This window comes from Panthera tigris, chromosome C1 (assembly GCF_018350195.1).
Source record: "Panthera tigris isolate Pti1 chromosome C1, P.tigris_Pti1_mat1.1, whole genome shotgun sequence".
Taxonomy (NCBI): Eukaryota; Metazoa; Chordata; class Mammalia; order Carnivora; family Felidae; genus Panthera; species Panthera tigris.
In genome coordinates, this window is record NC_056667.1 from 145016418 (window position 1) to 145029581 (window position 13164).

General features: G+C 42.9%; 1 protein-coding gene across 3 annotated transcripts in view; it reads left to right on the forward strand.

Moving 5' to 3' along the window:
• GPD2 (glycerol-3-phosphate dehydrogenase 2) overlaps window positions 1–13164 on the forward strand; it is a 228675-nt gene that overhangs the window by 84212 nt on the left and 131299 nt on the right. The window contains exon 1 of one of the 3 annotated variants that reach the window (XM_007078490.2): window positions 5252–5394. The exons of the other annotated variants lie outside the window; for them this stretch is intronic. The gene's annotated coding sequence lies outside the window, so the exon portion shown is untranslated. Of the gene's footprint in view, window positions 1–5251; window positions 5395–13164 lie in introns of those variants that run through there. 3 annotated transcript variants of the gene reach the window in all.

The following is a 13164-nucleotide window of genomic DNA, read 5'->3' on the forward strand; positions in this document are numbered from 1 at the left end:
CACTGCTCTGGTCCTGGCTAAGGATTTGTTTTAAGATTTTTGTGGACAGCATTGTTCATCGTTTAGAAACTCTGTATTAGTTTTGTTTTCTTTGTAAGGGGTAACCTTGCAGTGGTTGTTTAATGCTTGGTTATCTCCTTAATGTTTGTAACTATTGTAACAATGGGTAGGATTATAGGTGCATGCAGTATGTCCCAAATCATGTACATGACAGGTTGTCCCCAATTTATGATGGTTTGACTTGAGGATTTTTTTTTTTTTTTTTTTTTTTGATTTTGGGGCAAAAGCAAGAAACATTCAGCAGAAACCATACTTTGAATTTTTGAATTTGGATTTTGCCTTGGACTAGAGGTGTGTGGTCCAGCCCTCTTTCCTGATGCTGGACACCAGCAGTGGGCTATCACTCTCCTTTAGCAGTGCCATCTGAAGGGTGAACAACTGATACACCTACCGCCATTCTGTACCCAGATGACCATTCTGGGTTTCACTTTCAGTACCGTTTTCATTACATTACATGAGATTTTCAACACTTTATTACAAAATAAGCTTTGTGCTGGATGATTCTGCCCAACTATAGGCTAATGTAAGTGTTCTGAGCACCTGTAAAGTAGATTAGGCTAAGCTCTGATGTTTTGTAGGTGAGGTGTATTAAATGCATTTTCAACTTCTGATATTTTCCAGCTGTGTTGGGTTTATCAAGACATAACTCCATCCTAAGTTGGGGAAGATCTGTACTAAAATAATATAACTGAAGAAATATGTGAGCATGCAGTGATCAGAGCTCAGAATAAAGGTGTCTTGGCCCAATTTTGAAGCAAGAGTCCGAATGCCTCTGATTTACACCCTTAGGGAAGAGAAGTGAAATTGGTGATACTTTTGTTGGCAACTATACATCAGGCCTTTTGCATAGATTATCCCACTAAATCCCAGTGTGGCCATTTGCTAGCTGTGTTATCTTGGGCATGTTACTTAACAATTTTGTGCCTCAATTTCCCTATTTTGTAAAAATAAAACAAAACAAAACCAAGAAGCCAAAAACTCAGACTTATTCCAATTTAATCTTATTAAAGATTATGTGGACCTTGTTAAGCCTAGTGCCTGGCACAGAATAAACACCATGTGAACGTTCACTATTAACGTACCCACTGATAAAGAAACTGAGGTTCTGGGAGACTGGAGAACTTAGGTTAAAGAACTTGGAAGAGAGTGGACTTGAAGCCCATACACTGTTCTGTATACCACGTAGTTTCTCATTTTAATCTTGGCTCTATTGTTTAGCTATTGTTTCGGTAAGTCACTTCATATTGTGGGGCCTTGATTTCATTGTTTGTAAAACAAAAGTGTGAGAGTTAATAACATTTATGGCCCCTTGCAATCCTTATATTCCATAAATGTCATCATAAACTTTGGTGACCTGTGACCACTTGAGGAAAATTTGTTTCTCTGTAGAAATGGGCAAGAACTGAAACAGTTGACCCTCAGCATATAGAGATGGTTGTAAAAGGTGGACAATAGTATCACCAGTGGAAGGTTCCTCCATGTTGGGGAAAGTTCACCCCCAGCAGTTGTGTTTAAGATGTCTTCGCAGCAGATAGGCTACTCTCCAGGGTTGGGAAAGGAAGAACTTGTTCCTTTTGTTACACATGAATCCAGGAAATAACCTAAATTCATCTGATAACACTAAAATGCAAGATAAATTAATGGGGGGCAAACTCAGGCTTTGGTAAAACAGGAACAATTGAAAAAGGGAACGCTTTTCAGACTTTGGTAGCCATGTGAGTGAGACTGAACACCCATGGCAGTCCTGAAGTTTTCTTAGGCACCCAAGAAAAGAGTTAGGTGGCACCAAAGTTATTTGACACCCTTAATCTGAAAGATGGTAAACACAAGTTCCTTCCAAATGCTGAGTCATGCTTGTGATGACACAGAGAAACACCTAAGACTCCAACTTTCCTGAGATACTGGTCTTTAGTAGATTGCTTCCTGCTGAAATAATTACTTCATGTTTTTAGATTTACTTATGGGGAGTGCTTCCCCTCCTATACCCTCACTAAGTTGTTTTTTTTTTGTTTTTTTTGTTTTTTCCCTTTTTTAGCCCTCAACCTGTTTGGTTTTGTTTTAATTCCATGAGCAAAAAGAAGATGTGGCAAGTATATATGTGTGTAGGCAAGGTTGTTTGTTTGTTTTTTTTTAACATATATATTGTTGGTGGATCTAATGCAATAATAATTCCTAAATTAATGATTATTCCCCTCCTCCCCACAAAATTATCTTTATAGTAAAAAGAAATTGCTTAAGCATCTTGAAATTTACACTCCTGTCAGATAACCTAATCAGCAACTGAACTTTCAGTGGAATTCTTGTCCTAATAAGTCAGACAAAGGGGCAGACATAGGCAGAAAGCTACTTTGGGTACTCATAAATAGTATATTAAGTTTTAAAGCGATATGTATAAGGCTAAAAGGAACAATTTATTTTAATATTGTATTCCGTCTAGAAAGTATTGATGGAATAAACAGAGGATAATTTTGGGTTTTGTAAGTTTCTGTGAGTCTTAAAGCAGAGTAGCGTAAACCTTTGCGTTTGGAAATTATCTAGTGTTTATCTTTAAAAATGAACAGTGTTTAGCCACTTTTGTCATGAACAAGTGGATGCCTAATTTATGCTGAATACTTACAAATTACCATGTTTTATGCAGTAATTGGAAGTAACTTTTATAACAATTTTCTATTTCGGGGCACCTGGGTGGCTAGGTTGGTTAAGCGTCTGACTCTTGATTTCTGTTCAGGTCCTGATTTTACAGTTTGTAGGATGGAGCCCCTGCATGGGGCTGTGAGCTGACAGTGCAGAGCCTGCTTGGGATTCTCTCTCCCTCTCTCTGCCCCTCCCCTGCTGACATTAATTCTCTCAAATTAAAAAACATTTAAAAAAATAACAGTTTTTTTAATTTTAAAATTATTTGTTCAAGGCTGTGGTTGAGATTAGATGTATTTAGAGAGGATGGAGATATGGAGCCAGAGGTGGGTTGTTTAGAAAAAGAAGGTCCAGAGTGACCGGTAGGCTCATGATGGTAAGTTTCTTGTCTCTCCTTGCCTAAGCCCTCCCATATCCACCTTTTCCTTTGGTGCTTTTGCTGAAATCCAGCAGATGCCTAGTGTCCTTCTGCTCTCCTCTGGTCACTCTTGGCCCCAGTTTTGGCAAATGAAATTATGTCCGATGCTTCTGACTTTTCTCAGCTCCTCAAAATCCTCTACCTTCTCCCCTGTTCTATGCCATCAGTCTGACTTTGGTTTCGGCCATTAGGGATGGCCATGGGTTATTGAGAACCGAATCCCCACTGGCTTGTTAGCTAGCAAGGTGACCAGGATTTTGTGGGGGGGGAATAAACAGTAGACATAATAGAGTCTGGGACAAATCGTTCATCTAAACATTCATTTCAAATCAGTAAACACTTATCAAACATCTATTGTGTCATAGGCACTGTGGTAGATACCAGGGTACAGAAGGAAATAGGTGGTCTCCATTTTCCAAGAACTGAACCGTTCTGGGAGAATTAGTGGGAAGGAAACACAGGACTGACACTTCAATTCAACCAGATTATTCCCTTTCTGGGTAACCTGTTGCTTGTCTAGATAAATGATATAGAATTGGGATTTGAACAAAATGTGGAAACAGTGCTTTGTTACAGGGGTTCTCTGTAATACCTGAGGGGAATGTTTAAGCAGTTGTTCACAAGCTTTAGTGTGCAAGAGAATCACTGAAAGAGCTTGTTAAATCAGATAGCTAGGTGCCAGCCCCAGAGTTTAGGGATCAAGTAGTTGGGAGTGAAGCCGAGAATTTGTATTTCCATTAAGTTCTTCGATGCTGCTGCTGGCTCCCACCACTGCCCTTTCAGAGCCCCAGTTTTAAACGTAAGGATTTCCAGGTTCCATCTAGCTTGGTGTGGGAGTGGGAACCTGGGACTGATCATTTTATACCCACCTTCCCATTCTAATACGGATCCAAGGTTGCGAACCATTTGGACAGGCTGGTTTCCTGACATTTACTGTGAGCTTGGGACCCAATGAATCTACACATTACTTTATGCCAATTACAAAAGTTATGACTTAATTAAGTTATGACTTAAAGAAATTAGTAAATGACTTAATAAGTAATTGGCTTTAAAAAACCCAGCACTGCGATTTTGGTTCAAGCTAATTTGGCTGCCTTCCTTTGGAAGGTCTTTCCAACCCTCCCCTGGGTATTTTCCAACACCACGGTAGAAACCTTCTTTGCAAAACTCCCAGAGGTTGTTGGAGGAAAGGTCTTAAGGATATGGGGTCCATTTGAGCCCCATGTGCGCCCTCCCTGGGTCCACTTGGGCTTGCTTAGCTCTGGTGGTTCCAAGTAAGCTGGGCATGCTCAGTGGGCAGGGTCGGTTTTAGGGGGTGCATCTGGGAAGCCTGCTGCTCCGCTGCCGGGGCTCTGCGCCTCCCCCCACCTGTATGAGGCCGGGCCTGAGGCGCCTTCGCTCGGCATCCCCCCCCCTCTCCCACCTCCCGGCGCCCGCCGGGGCTTGGCCTTCCCTGCGGGTTCCTGCGCTGACATTCAGCGGGCAGGTCGGGAGGTCGAGAGCGTGCGGAGGGGGTCCGCGCGAGGGCTTTGGGCTCTGACGGCCGGGTCCCAGGGGTCCGCCCGCTTCCTAGAAGCGTTTCTAGGCCCAGGGAAGCCTTTCTGCCGAGGAGGGGAAGCCAGATCCGGGGGCGGACGACGAGAAATCAGGTAAGCCAGCCCGCCGGCGTGCAGGCGGGCTGGTGTCTCCTCTCTCGCGGGCAGGTGGCCAGGGCCGAGGCAACCGGGCACCTCCCCCACCGTCCCCGGGCCTAGCCCAGCCCAGGCTTTCCGGCCCGCGAGCAAGGCGGGGCGCGGGGCGGGAGCCGCAGCCCGGGGCGAGGGCCAACGCCTCGGCGCGCCGCCGCCCCACCCGGCGGGCCCCGCGGCCCCGCGGCCCCGCCAGGTCACGTTCATCGGGCGGCGGGGACCTCGGTCGCCCGCCGCCCGCTGGTTCGCGACGCTTCACCCCTTCGCCTCGGCCCCGGCTCCCGCCTCCACTTCCGCGTTTCCCTGCAGGGCCGAGCGGCCCGGGCGGGAGGAATCCGGGCGGGACGCGGCCGCCGCGCCAGCCCCAGGGGAGGGAGGAGGAGCGGCAGCGGGGAGGGGTGGGGGGAGGAAGTCTCCGGGGAGGCGGGGCCGCGGCGGGTTGCACTGGCCCGGGCTGCCCGGGAGTGACAGCCACGCGCGCCTCGCCGCGAGGATCAGGGCCGAGTCTCTGATTCGGGGGGAGGCAGAGACTCCGCCCCGCCGGGAGGAACTGGGGGCTCCTGCGCTCCCCTCGCGCGACAGGACCGATCTCAGGTGTGTGCTTCCTGGGAGACCCCCTTCCCGCGCCCCCGGGGTCGTGGCGGAGAGCAATCCCGTTCTGACCCGGGCGAGTCCTCTAGGACTCCGGCGTTGGCTGGGGGGTGGGAGAGAGTTTAGGGTTTCTCCCCAGCAACAGAAGGGGGACTCATTCTCGAGTAGGGGTTAGTATTTACATTTTGGCGGGCGGCGGGGTGTAATTCATTTGGGGCGAGGGTTGGTATCTCATGGAAAGTTTGCGGCAAACTTTTGGCTTGTGGATGCAGCTCTCCTCCTGAGGATTGGCGCTCCCTTCTGAAGCAAGGGAGGAAAAGATTCTAGAAGGGGGGCTGAGGCTCCGTTGAGGACCTTAGCTGCTGGAGTGTGTGACAGTCCCAGGAGGAAATGGGAAGTGTACACCGATGAGCCTAAAACAGCCCCCTCAGCTTCTCTGAACAAAAATAGATTTGCAGAGCGCTTTGGCAGAAAGGTAGAGAGAGCCCTGTGAATGAAGTGCTGCTCTCAGCAGTTGGTGTCTACACGGCCTTCTACCTTATGCACGGGAGCATTCACTTGCTAACAGCCTTCCTTGAGAGTTTCAGAGTAACTTACAACCAAATTCTCACAGCCTTAGTGACATGGGCCAACCCACATTACACATCCCATTATACCTATCATGAGAGGCAGCGGTAGACACAGCTAACAGTTAATTTGGTCAGCTTATAAATAGTTTTGTATAATTAGGTGAGGGAAGGGCGGGTGACTTACACCATTTGTTGCTTAAAACAAAACTGTTAGAATTTTGCATATGTTTCAAGTTTGATGTGCAGTGTATTTTTGGACTGTGGACGGTAATGGCAATTGCCACACTGGGGCCAGGCCCTTCCTGCCTGCTTCTGACTACTGTGGTCCCTGAGTTCTACAGGGACAGCTGGGTGCCATTGCCCAATGGATACCATGTGCAGCCTGGGGAACTTTATGCTGTGGATGTTGAAACGCCTTTGTGTTCCTCGTAAGGACATGTGTCAAGTTACAATACTGTCTTGATTTTTAAAAATCAACTTTTCAAATAAAGCAGTGTTACCTTAGTAAAAACTGGATAAGAGGCGGTGTTTTGAGTTTGACAAACAACAATTGTGGGAGCTGTCCATTCTGGTATCTCACACAGTCATTTTGTAAAGAAACTGAGCATTATTAAAGCTATCCTTTGTTTTCCCTCTCTCTGATTTATTTATTTTTTTATTTTTTTAATGTTTATTTATTTTTGAGAGACAGAGTGTGAGCAAGGGAGGGGCAGAGAGAGGGAGACACAGAATCTGAAGCAGGCTCCAGACTCTTAGCTGTCAGCACAGAGCCCCATGTGGGGCTCAAACTCACAGACCACGAGATCATGACCTCAGTCGAAGTCTGACACGTTTAACCGACTGAGCCACCCAGGTGCCCCTCCCTCTCTCTGATTTATTAAAAGATGTATCGAGGGCTTAGTAATGAGCAAGAAGGCCTCAGTGTTACCAATTGGCATGGGTTTTATCCCCTCCCCCTTTAGTTCTTGTAACTATTTAATCTCATTATAGCTATTTAAAGAGGTTTGATTATCATTGTAAGTAAATCATATTGGCAAACTATTATAACTCTGAAATTATTCTGTCCGGTTATTTGTTTTCTGTCTCTCATCACGAGAATGTAAATTCCATGAGAAGAGTTGGTCTGCTTCACACAGATTCCTATTTCTAGTGCCTAGAATGGTGACTAACTAGTAACAAGTGCTCAATAAATATTTTCTCAATGAATGACTGAACTGTGGGACAAACTCTAGCTGAGTGTAGTGGGGGGAAGAAAACAAGACTTCGGCCTTTGGTAACCTGCTCAAACTCACGGAGCCTCAATTATCTCATTGGCACAGTGTGGATAATATATGATATAACATATGTAAAATTGCTAGTGATGTACCTGTTAGGGGGTAGACTTCAAAATATTAGCTTCCTTCCTTCTTACATGTTTTCCTTTTTGTATTCAAAAGGGAAAGAATTGGACAAAGAATAGAACATTTAGCTCTTGCTGCTTGTGCTTGAATTATCCAGGCATTATCTCCTTTCCTGTGGTGTGGGTGCTTAAGGGAGAAGGTGGTTAGTGGGAATCCCTTATTACAGAAGGAAACAGTTTTCCGGATAAGTATCCAATTTCTCCTCTTTATTAAAAATTTTTTTTTTTTTTAACGTTTATTTATTTTTGAGACAGAGAGAGACAGAGCATGAACCGGGGAGGGGCAGAGAGAGAGGGAGACACAGAATCAGAAGAAGGCTCCGGGCTCTGAGCCATCAGCCCAGAGCCCGACACAGGGCTCGAACTCACAGACCTCGAGATCGTGACCTGAGCTGAAGTCGGACGCCCAACTGACTGAGCCACCCAGGCGCCCCTCCTCTTTATTTTTTTTATGTGATGACGTTTCTGCTTAGCTTTTTCAAAACTTGAGTCTTTCTGCTTGTCAACACCAGAACTCACAAGGGTGTCCCTAAGTGCAGAAACAGCACTTCAGAGAGAACATCGGAAATAAAACACATTTGACCTTGAACAACTTGGGTTTGAACGGTGTATGTCCATTTTTATGCAGATTTTTTTCGATAAATACAGTATACTACTGTGAATGGATTTTTTCTTTACGATTTCCTTCTTTGAAAAGTTTATTGATTTTGAGAGCGAGAAAAAGAGTGAGGACACACACACATGAACGGAGGAGGGGCAGAGAGAGAGGGAGAGAGAGAAGGCCAAGCAGGCCGCATGCTCAGCACAGAGCCCAGCATGGGCTTGATCCCACGACTGTGAGATCGTGACCTGAGCCAAAATCAAGTGTCAGAAGGGTCTGATGCTTAACTAACTGAGCCATCTAGGCACCCCTTTTTTATAATTTTCTTAATAACATTTTCTTTTCTTTAGCTTACTTTATTATAAGAATACAGTGTATATTACATATAACATACAAAATATGTGTTAATCAACTCTGTTATCAGTAAAGCTTCTAGTCAACAGTAGGCTATTAATAGTCAAGGTTTTGGGAAGTCAGAAGTTACATGTGGATTTTCAATTGTGCAGGGGGTCAGCACCCCTAACTCCTGCATTGTTCAGAGGTCAAATGTACATTTAGCTCTTGACTTCTTGAATGCAGTTTTTTTGTAGGCTTGTGTAACATTATTACATAGTAGCAAGTGCTAGAAAAAGAAAAACTATGGTTTTCTTGCTTTTGAGAGAGTTTGTTTAGCAAGGTAAAATATATGGATGTAAAACATTCAAGGACCAGCCTAAGATCTCTCATAATCATATACCCATTGAGAGAATGTTGGCTTTAACTGAGTGGTTATGAAGGGGAGATATTAATGTGGGCTCAAATAGTTGAGACAGTTTTGTGGTGAAGACAATGTCACTTTAGCTACAGAGAGACCTCAAGTTTCCTGAAGATTACAGCAAAAAAGAGGTCAGCATTGTATCATGAATGTTTGCTATTTTGTATTTCAGCATATTGAAAAAGCCAGCACAACCCTAAGCTTTCAAAAATGAACTTTCTGTGGAAAAGTATTAAAAGCCTACAGTAAAATTCTGTATGTGCACTAAATAACACTTTTCACTATATCTCTGAAGTTTTAAAGCCTAGGATTGGAGTTAAGAATTGTAACTCGTCATTCTTGCCACTTTTAACCCACTTGCATAAAAATGTATCACGTGGCCTGCCTGTTACTCTTTCCAGTTGTATATAATGGGATATATTTTTTATCTGATGTTTCCAGAGAAAATTACTGGTCATGAGTTGTGGGATCTCCACAACTGGCTAATTTCAGGATTGTTGTTTAATGAGATAGGGAAGGACTGACTGGAACTAGACTAAGAAGAAGAAGAAGATGATGATGATGATTTAATGTTTTTTATTTAATTTTGAGAGACAGAGAAAGACTGAGTGTGAGCGGGGGAGGGGCAGACAGCGAGGGAGACACAGAAACCAAAGCAGGCTCCAAGCTCTGAGCTGCCAGCACAGAGCCCGATGCAGGGCTTGGACTCATGAATCTTGAGATCATGACCTGAGCTTGAGCCGAAGTCGGACTCTCAATCGACTGAGCCACCCAGGTGCCCCAAGAAGATTATTATTGATGTGTTTCTAGATGCTCATCCACATACTTAGATAATTCCATCAAAATTCATTACCTTTGAGGTAAGAAGAAAACTCAGAGGTTGTGTTCTAGAGGAAGAAGCAGCTAGTAAAGGGCATGGTGTACATTTCCTTGTTGACATGATGGGGGAAAGAAAAGGAGGAGGGAGAGATGATTATATTCAACTTCAGTGAGAAAGACCAGGGCTAAGGCAAGCCAAGACATCTCTAGCAACTTCAGAGTAGACCTCTTCCTGTATTATCTGACCAGGGATTGATCTCTGGAACTTTTCAGGAAAAGGAAACGCGGCAGCCAACAGTTTGAATACCTGAGGATGTTTAGGTAATGATTGTGGTCAGAGTTTGTCCAGAACTCTGATTCTGTGTCCTGACATGAATGACACCATGTTTTTTGTTTTTTGCGTTTTTTTTTTTTTTTTTTTTTTGGTTTGTTTGTTTTTTTCTTGTTTTCCAGGATTTTCATCTTTTGTTGTGAGTTTCTACTGCCTCTTTGGGTTAAATATTTCTTCCTAGATCATATCTGTGCTCTTGTTTCCCATTTTTCAGCTGAATTTTTTATGTTGGTTCTTTCAAAATCAGATTTCTGACTTATGCAGCAGACAAAACATGGTTTCCAATTTTAATTAGGTCAAGTTGGCATTTGGTCAGTTCACTAAAATTAGTAGGAGAAAACTAATTAATGGAAAATGTTTCCCCCCTACCTAAAAATTTATTGTGATGTATGTATTAACAAAATTTTAAATCATTATTTGGGAACATTTATTTATTTGTCTGGCAAAATGAAATTATTACTGATTTACTTTATTTTTTTCATAGTGAGATCTGTTAAAGTGTGGGTGCTTTTTAAACAATGACTTAAATTTAGATTGTTCAAGCTTCATATTCTTTAGTGTTATGTCCTCTGCGGAAGCTCATATTTGATTGCCCACTTATATCCTACTATAAAAAGGTTTTATAATATAGAGAGGGAAACAAACCCCACAAACTATAACAGAGAAGTTGTTTTCTGAAATGGATTTTCTAGAATTTGCTACTATCAAATGAGATGGCCTCCCAGTATGACTTGGTGACTTATGCTTAGAGAGCTTTATTACTTACCTTGTATCCACAAGTGGCTGCTAAGGCCAGATGGTTATATGAAGATGAACAAAAGTTTCTGCTCAAAGTAAACATTTTAGGAAATTTTTAGCTAAGATTTTATACCACTAGTATTTTAATAAGACACAACACACTTCTAAATGTATTTGATAAGTGATGAAAATAATATAGCTTAGGGTATTAGGTTCTTAGAAGCCATTTTCCTTTTATTTAAACTGGATAAAGAAAGGATGTTTGTTTCATTGTGGTAATGTCAAAACTGTTTGGATCATATCACTTTCTGCTCTACTCTTCCATGGGTTATTCTGACTTATTGGATCAAATTCCAAATATTTGTCTTTGAATTCATAGATCTCTCTAAATGTGTTCCAATATTAAGTTTGTATCCTTACCTTCCCTGTGATCCAGCCACTATGGACTCCTTGGAATTGCCTAAATCTGTCCTACTTCCACTGCTGCCTCCATATGAATGCTCTTCTCTGTACTTCACCATTTTGAAATCTTACCAACCCTTGAATGTCCTGACCATTGGCTATGAGGTTCATGGTGCTTTCCCTCGCTGCCCCGGTCAGAAGTGTTTTGTACATTTCCTAATCCTGCAACTACTTTTTTTTTTTTATGCTACTGTTAAGTCTTCCGTTTTCTCCTGTATTAGCTAATGATTTGAAAATGTATCATTACCTTTTCTGCAGATCTTGGCAGACCAAGGACTGGATCTTACACAATTTTATAGACTTCACAGGCCCAGCCCCAGTGCCTTGCACGTGGGGAATGCCTAGTAAATAGTTGTTAAATAAGTGATTGCCTTATATAATGCACTTATCCTTTAGTTACTCAGGAAACATGTGATAGAAATGAGTTGGGTATGATTGGACAGAAGATAACACAGGTAGGTGCAGTTCAGGTAATCAGTTAAACTAGATAGTTTCAACTTTCTCTTCTTCAGGCCTCCTATTTTTTCTTTACACATTTGGCACTTAAAAAAATTTTTTTTTAATGTTTTTATTTATTTTTGAGACAGAGAGAAACAGAGCATGAGCAGGGGAGGGGCAGAGAGAGAGGGAGACACAGAATCCGAAGCAGGCTCCAGGCTCTGAGCTGTCAGCATAGAGCCCGACGCGGGGCTCAAACTCACAGACTGTGAGATCATGACCTGAGCTGAAGTCGGACGCCCAACCGACTGAGCCACCCAGGTGCCCCGGCACTTTTGATATCCCAAAATACTGTACTTAGGAGGAGGAAAGGAAATCACTCTAGGTGAACCAACGTTATAAAAGCGATCCCTGAGGAAAACAAGTGGAGGAATCTGCAAAGGAGGTCATTTAGTATCCACTGAGGGCTCTCTTCTTTTCATCAATCTCTCCCTTCTCTCCTACCTGCTCACCTCATCTAGTCTCTTAAAAAAGAAGCTGGAAAATTAATTTATAAAAAGATGATTGATAAAATTGATTTGTCACCTTATCAAAAGTCTCTGGATTCTAAAGAGACAGAACATTGAGTACCATTTATATAAGCTAGGGGAAGGAATCTTTGGGGAGCGCTGTTTACCTGAGCATCCCTGAAATCATTGTATAGCCACTTCAGTGTGGCTTTGGTCAGTTTCTGCCGCCTTCAGTTTCTTTCTCTGTAAAAGGAGGTGGGCTGCATGAATTTAAAGCCCATAACAGCATAAAGTATCTTAGTACTCTTCTAAGGTGAGGCCAGTCTTGGCTAGTGGATGCTGTTCACTGTTGGACCCTTGACCTAACTTTTGCTCTTCTCCAAATTTGGGATCTCCTTACTCCCAGCCTCTCCGGCTGTATTTGTTTTGACCTCCAATGTAGCACTCACATGTGGAGGATGCTGCCCTCTTTGCATCCCGGCCCCTGACTTACCCTCATAGGATTTGTTGCAACACATGTACTTTTACTTCCTTCTTCCATCATGTTTGCTAGTGTTAACCCCTTTCCCTCCTCCTAATGCACCATTAAGTAGCTGGGATATTTATCTAAAAAAACATAGATTTATGGAATTGTAAAATAGGAAAAGGTTTAGAGGTAACCCAACTCTGTCTTTTTATTAGGAATAATAAATAGTAGTGTTAGGTATCATTTATTGAGCAATCGCCATTTTCTAGGTTCTGTTCTAAGCACTTTGCTTACATTATTTCATATAGCAACAGCAAACTCTTTTAGATCAGTGATGAAACACAGTTCCAGAGAACTTAAGTGACCCACCCAAAGCCACAGTTTTCTGGCATGACCGAAACTCCCTTGAAAACTGTGCAAAGAAATAATGAACCCAGGGATAATCCTTCTGGTATTTCTGTAATGTATTTCCTGCTTTTGGCTACTTTGGATTCTGCTGCTTGACTCATTGAACTTTGCCTTTTAACACTTTCCACTTCCTAATATTTTACCCTGTGGTTCAGCAGTTTTCACCAGTGATGCTGAACTTGTTCAAACATTGAAGGCATAGCACTGTATGCCTGCCTAAAGTAATATTCCTCTTGATCTGATTTCTAGGAACCCATGACATTGTTAAAATCTTCTTAG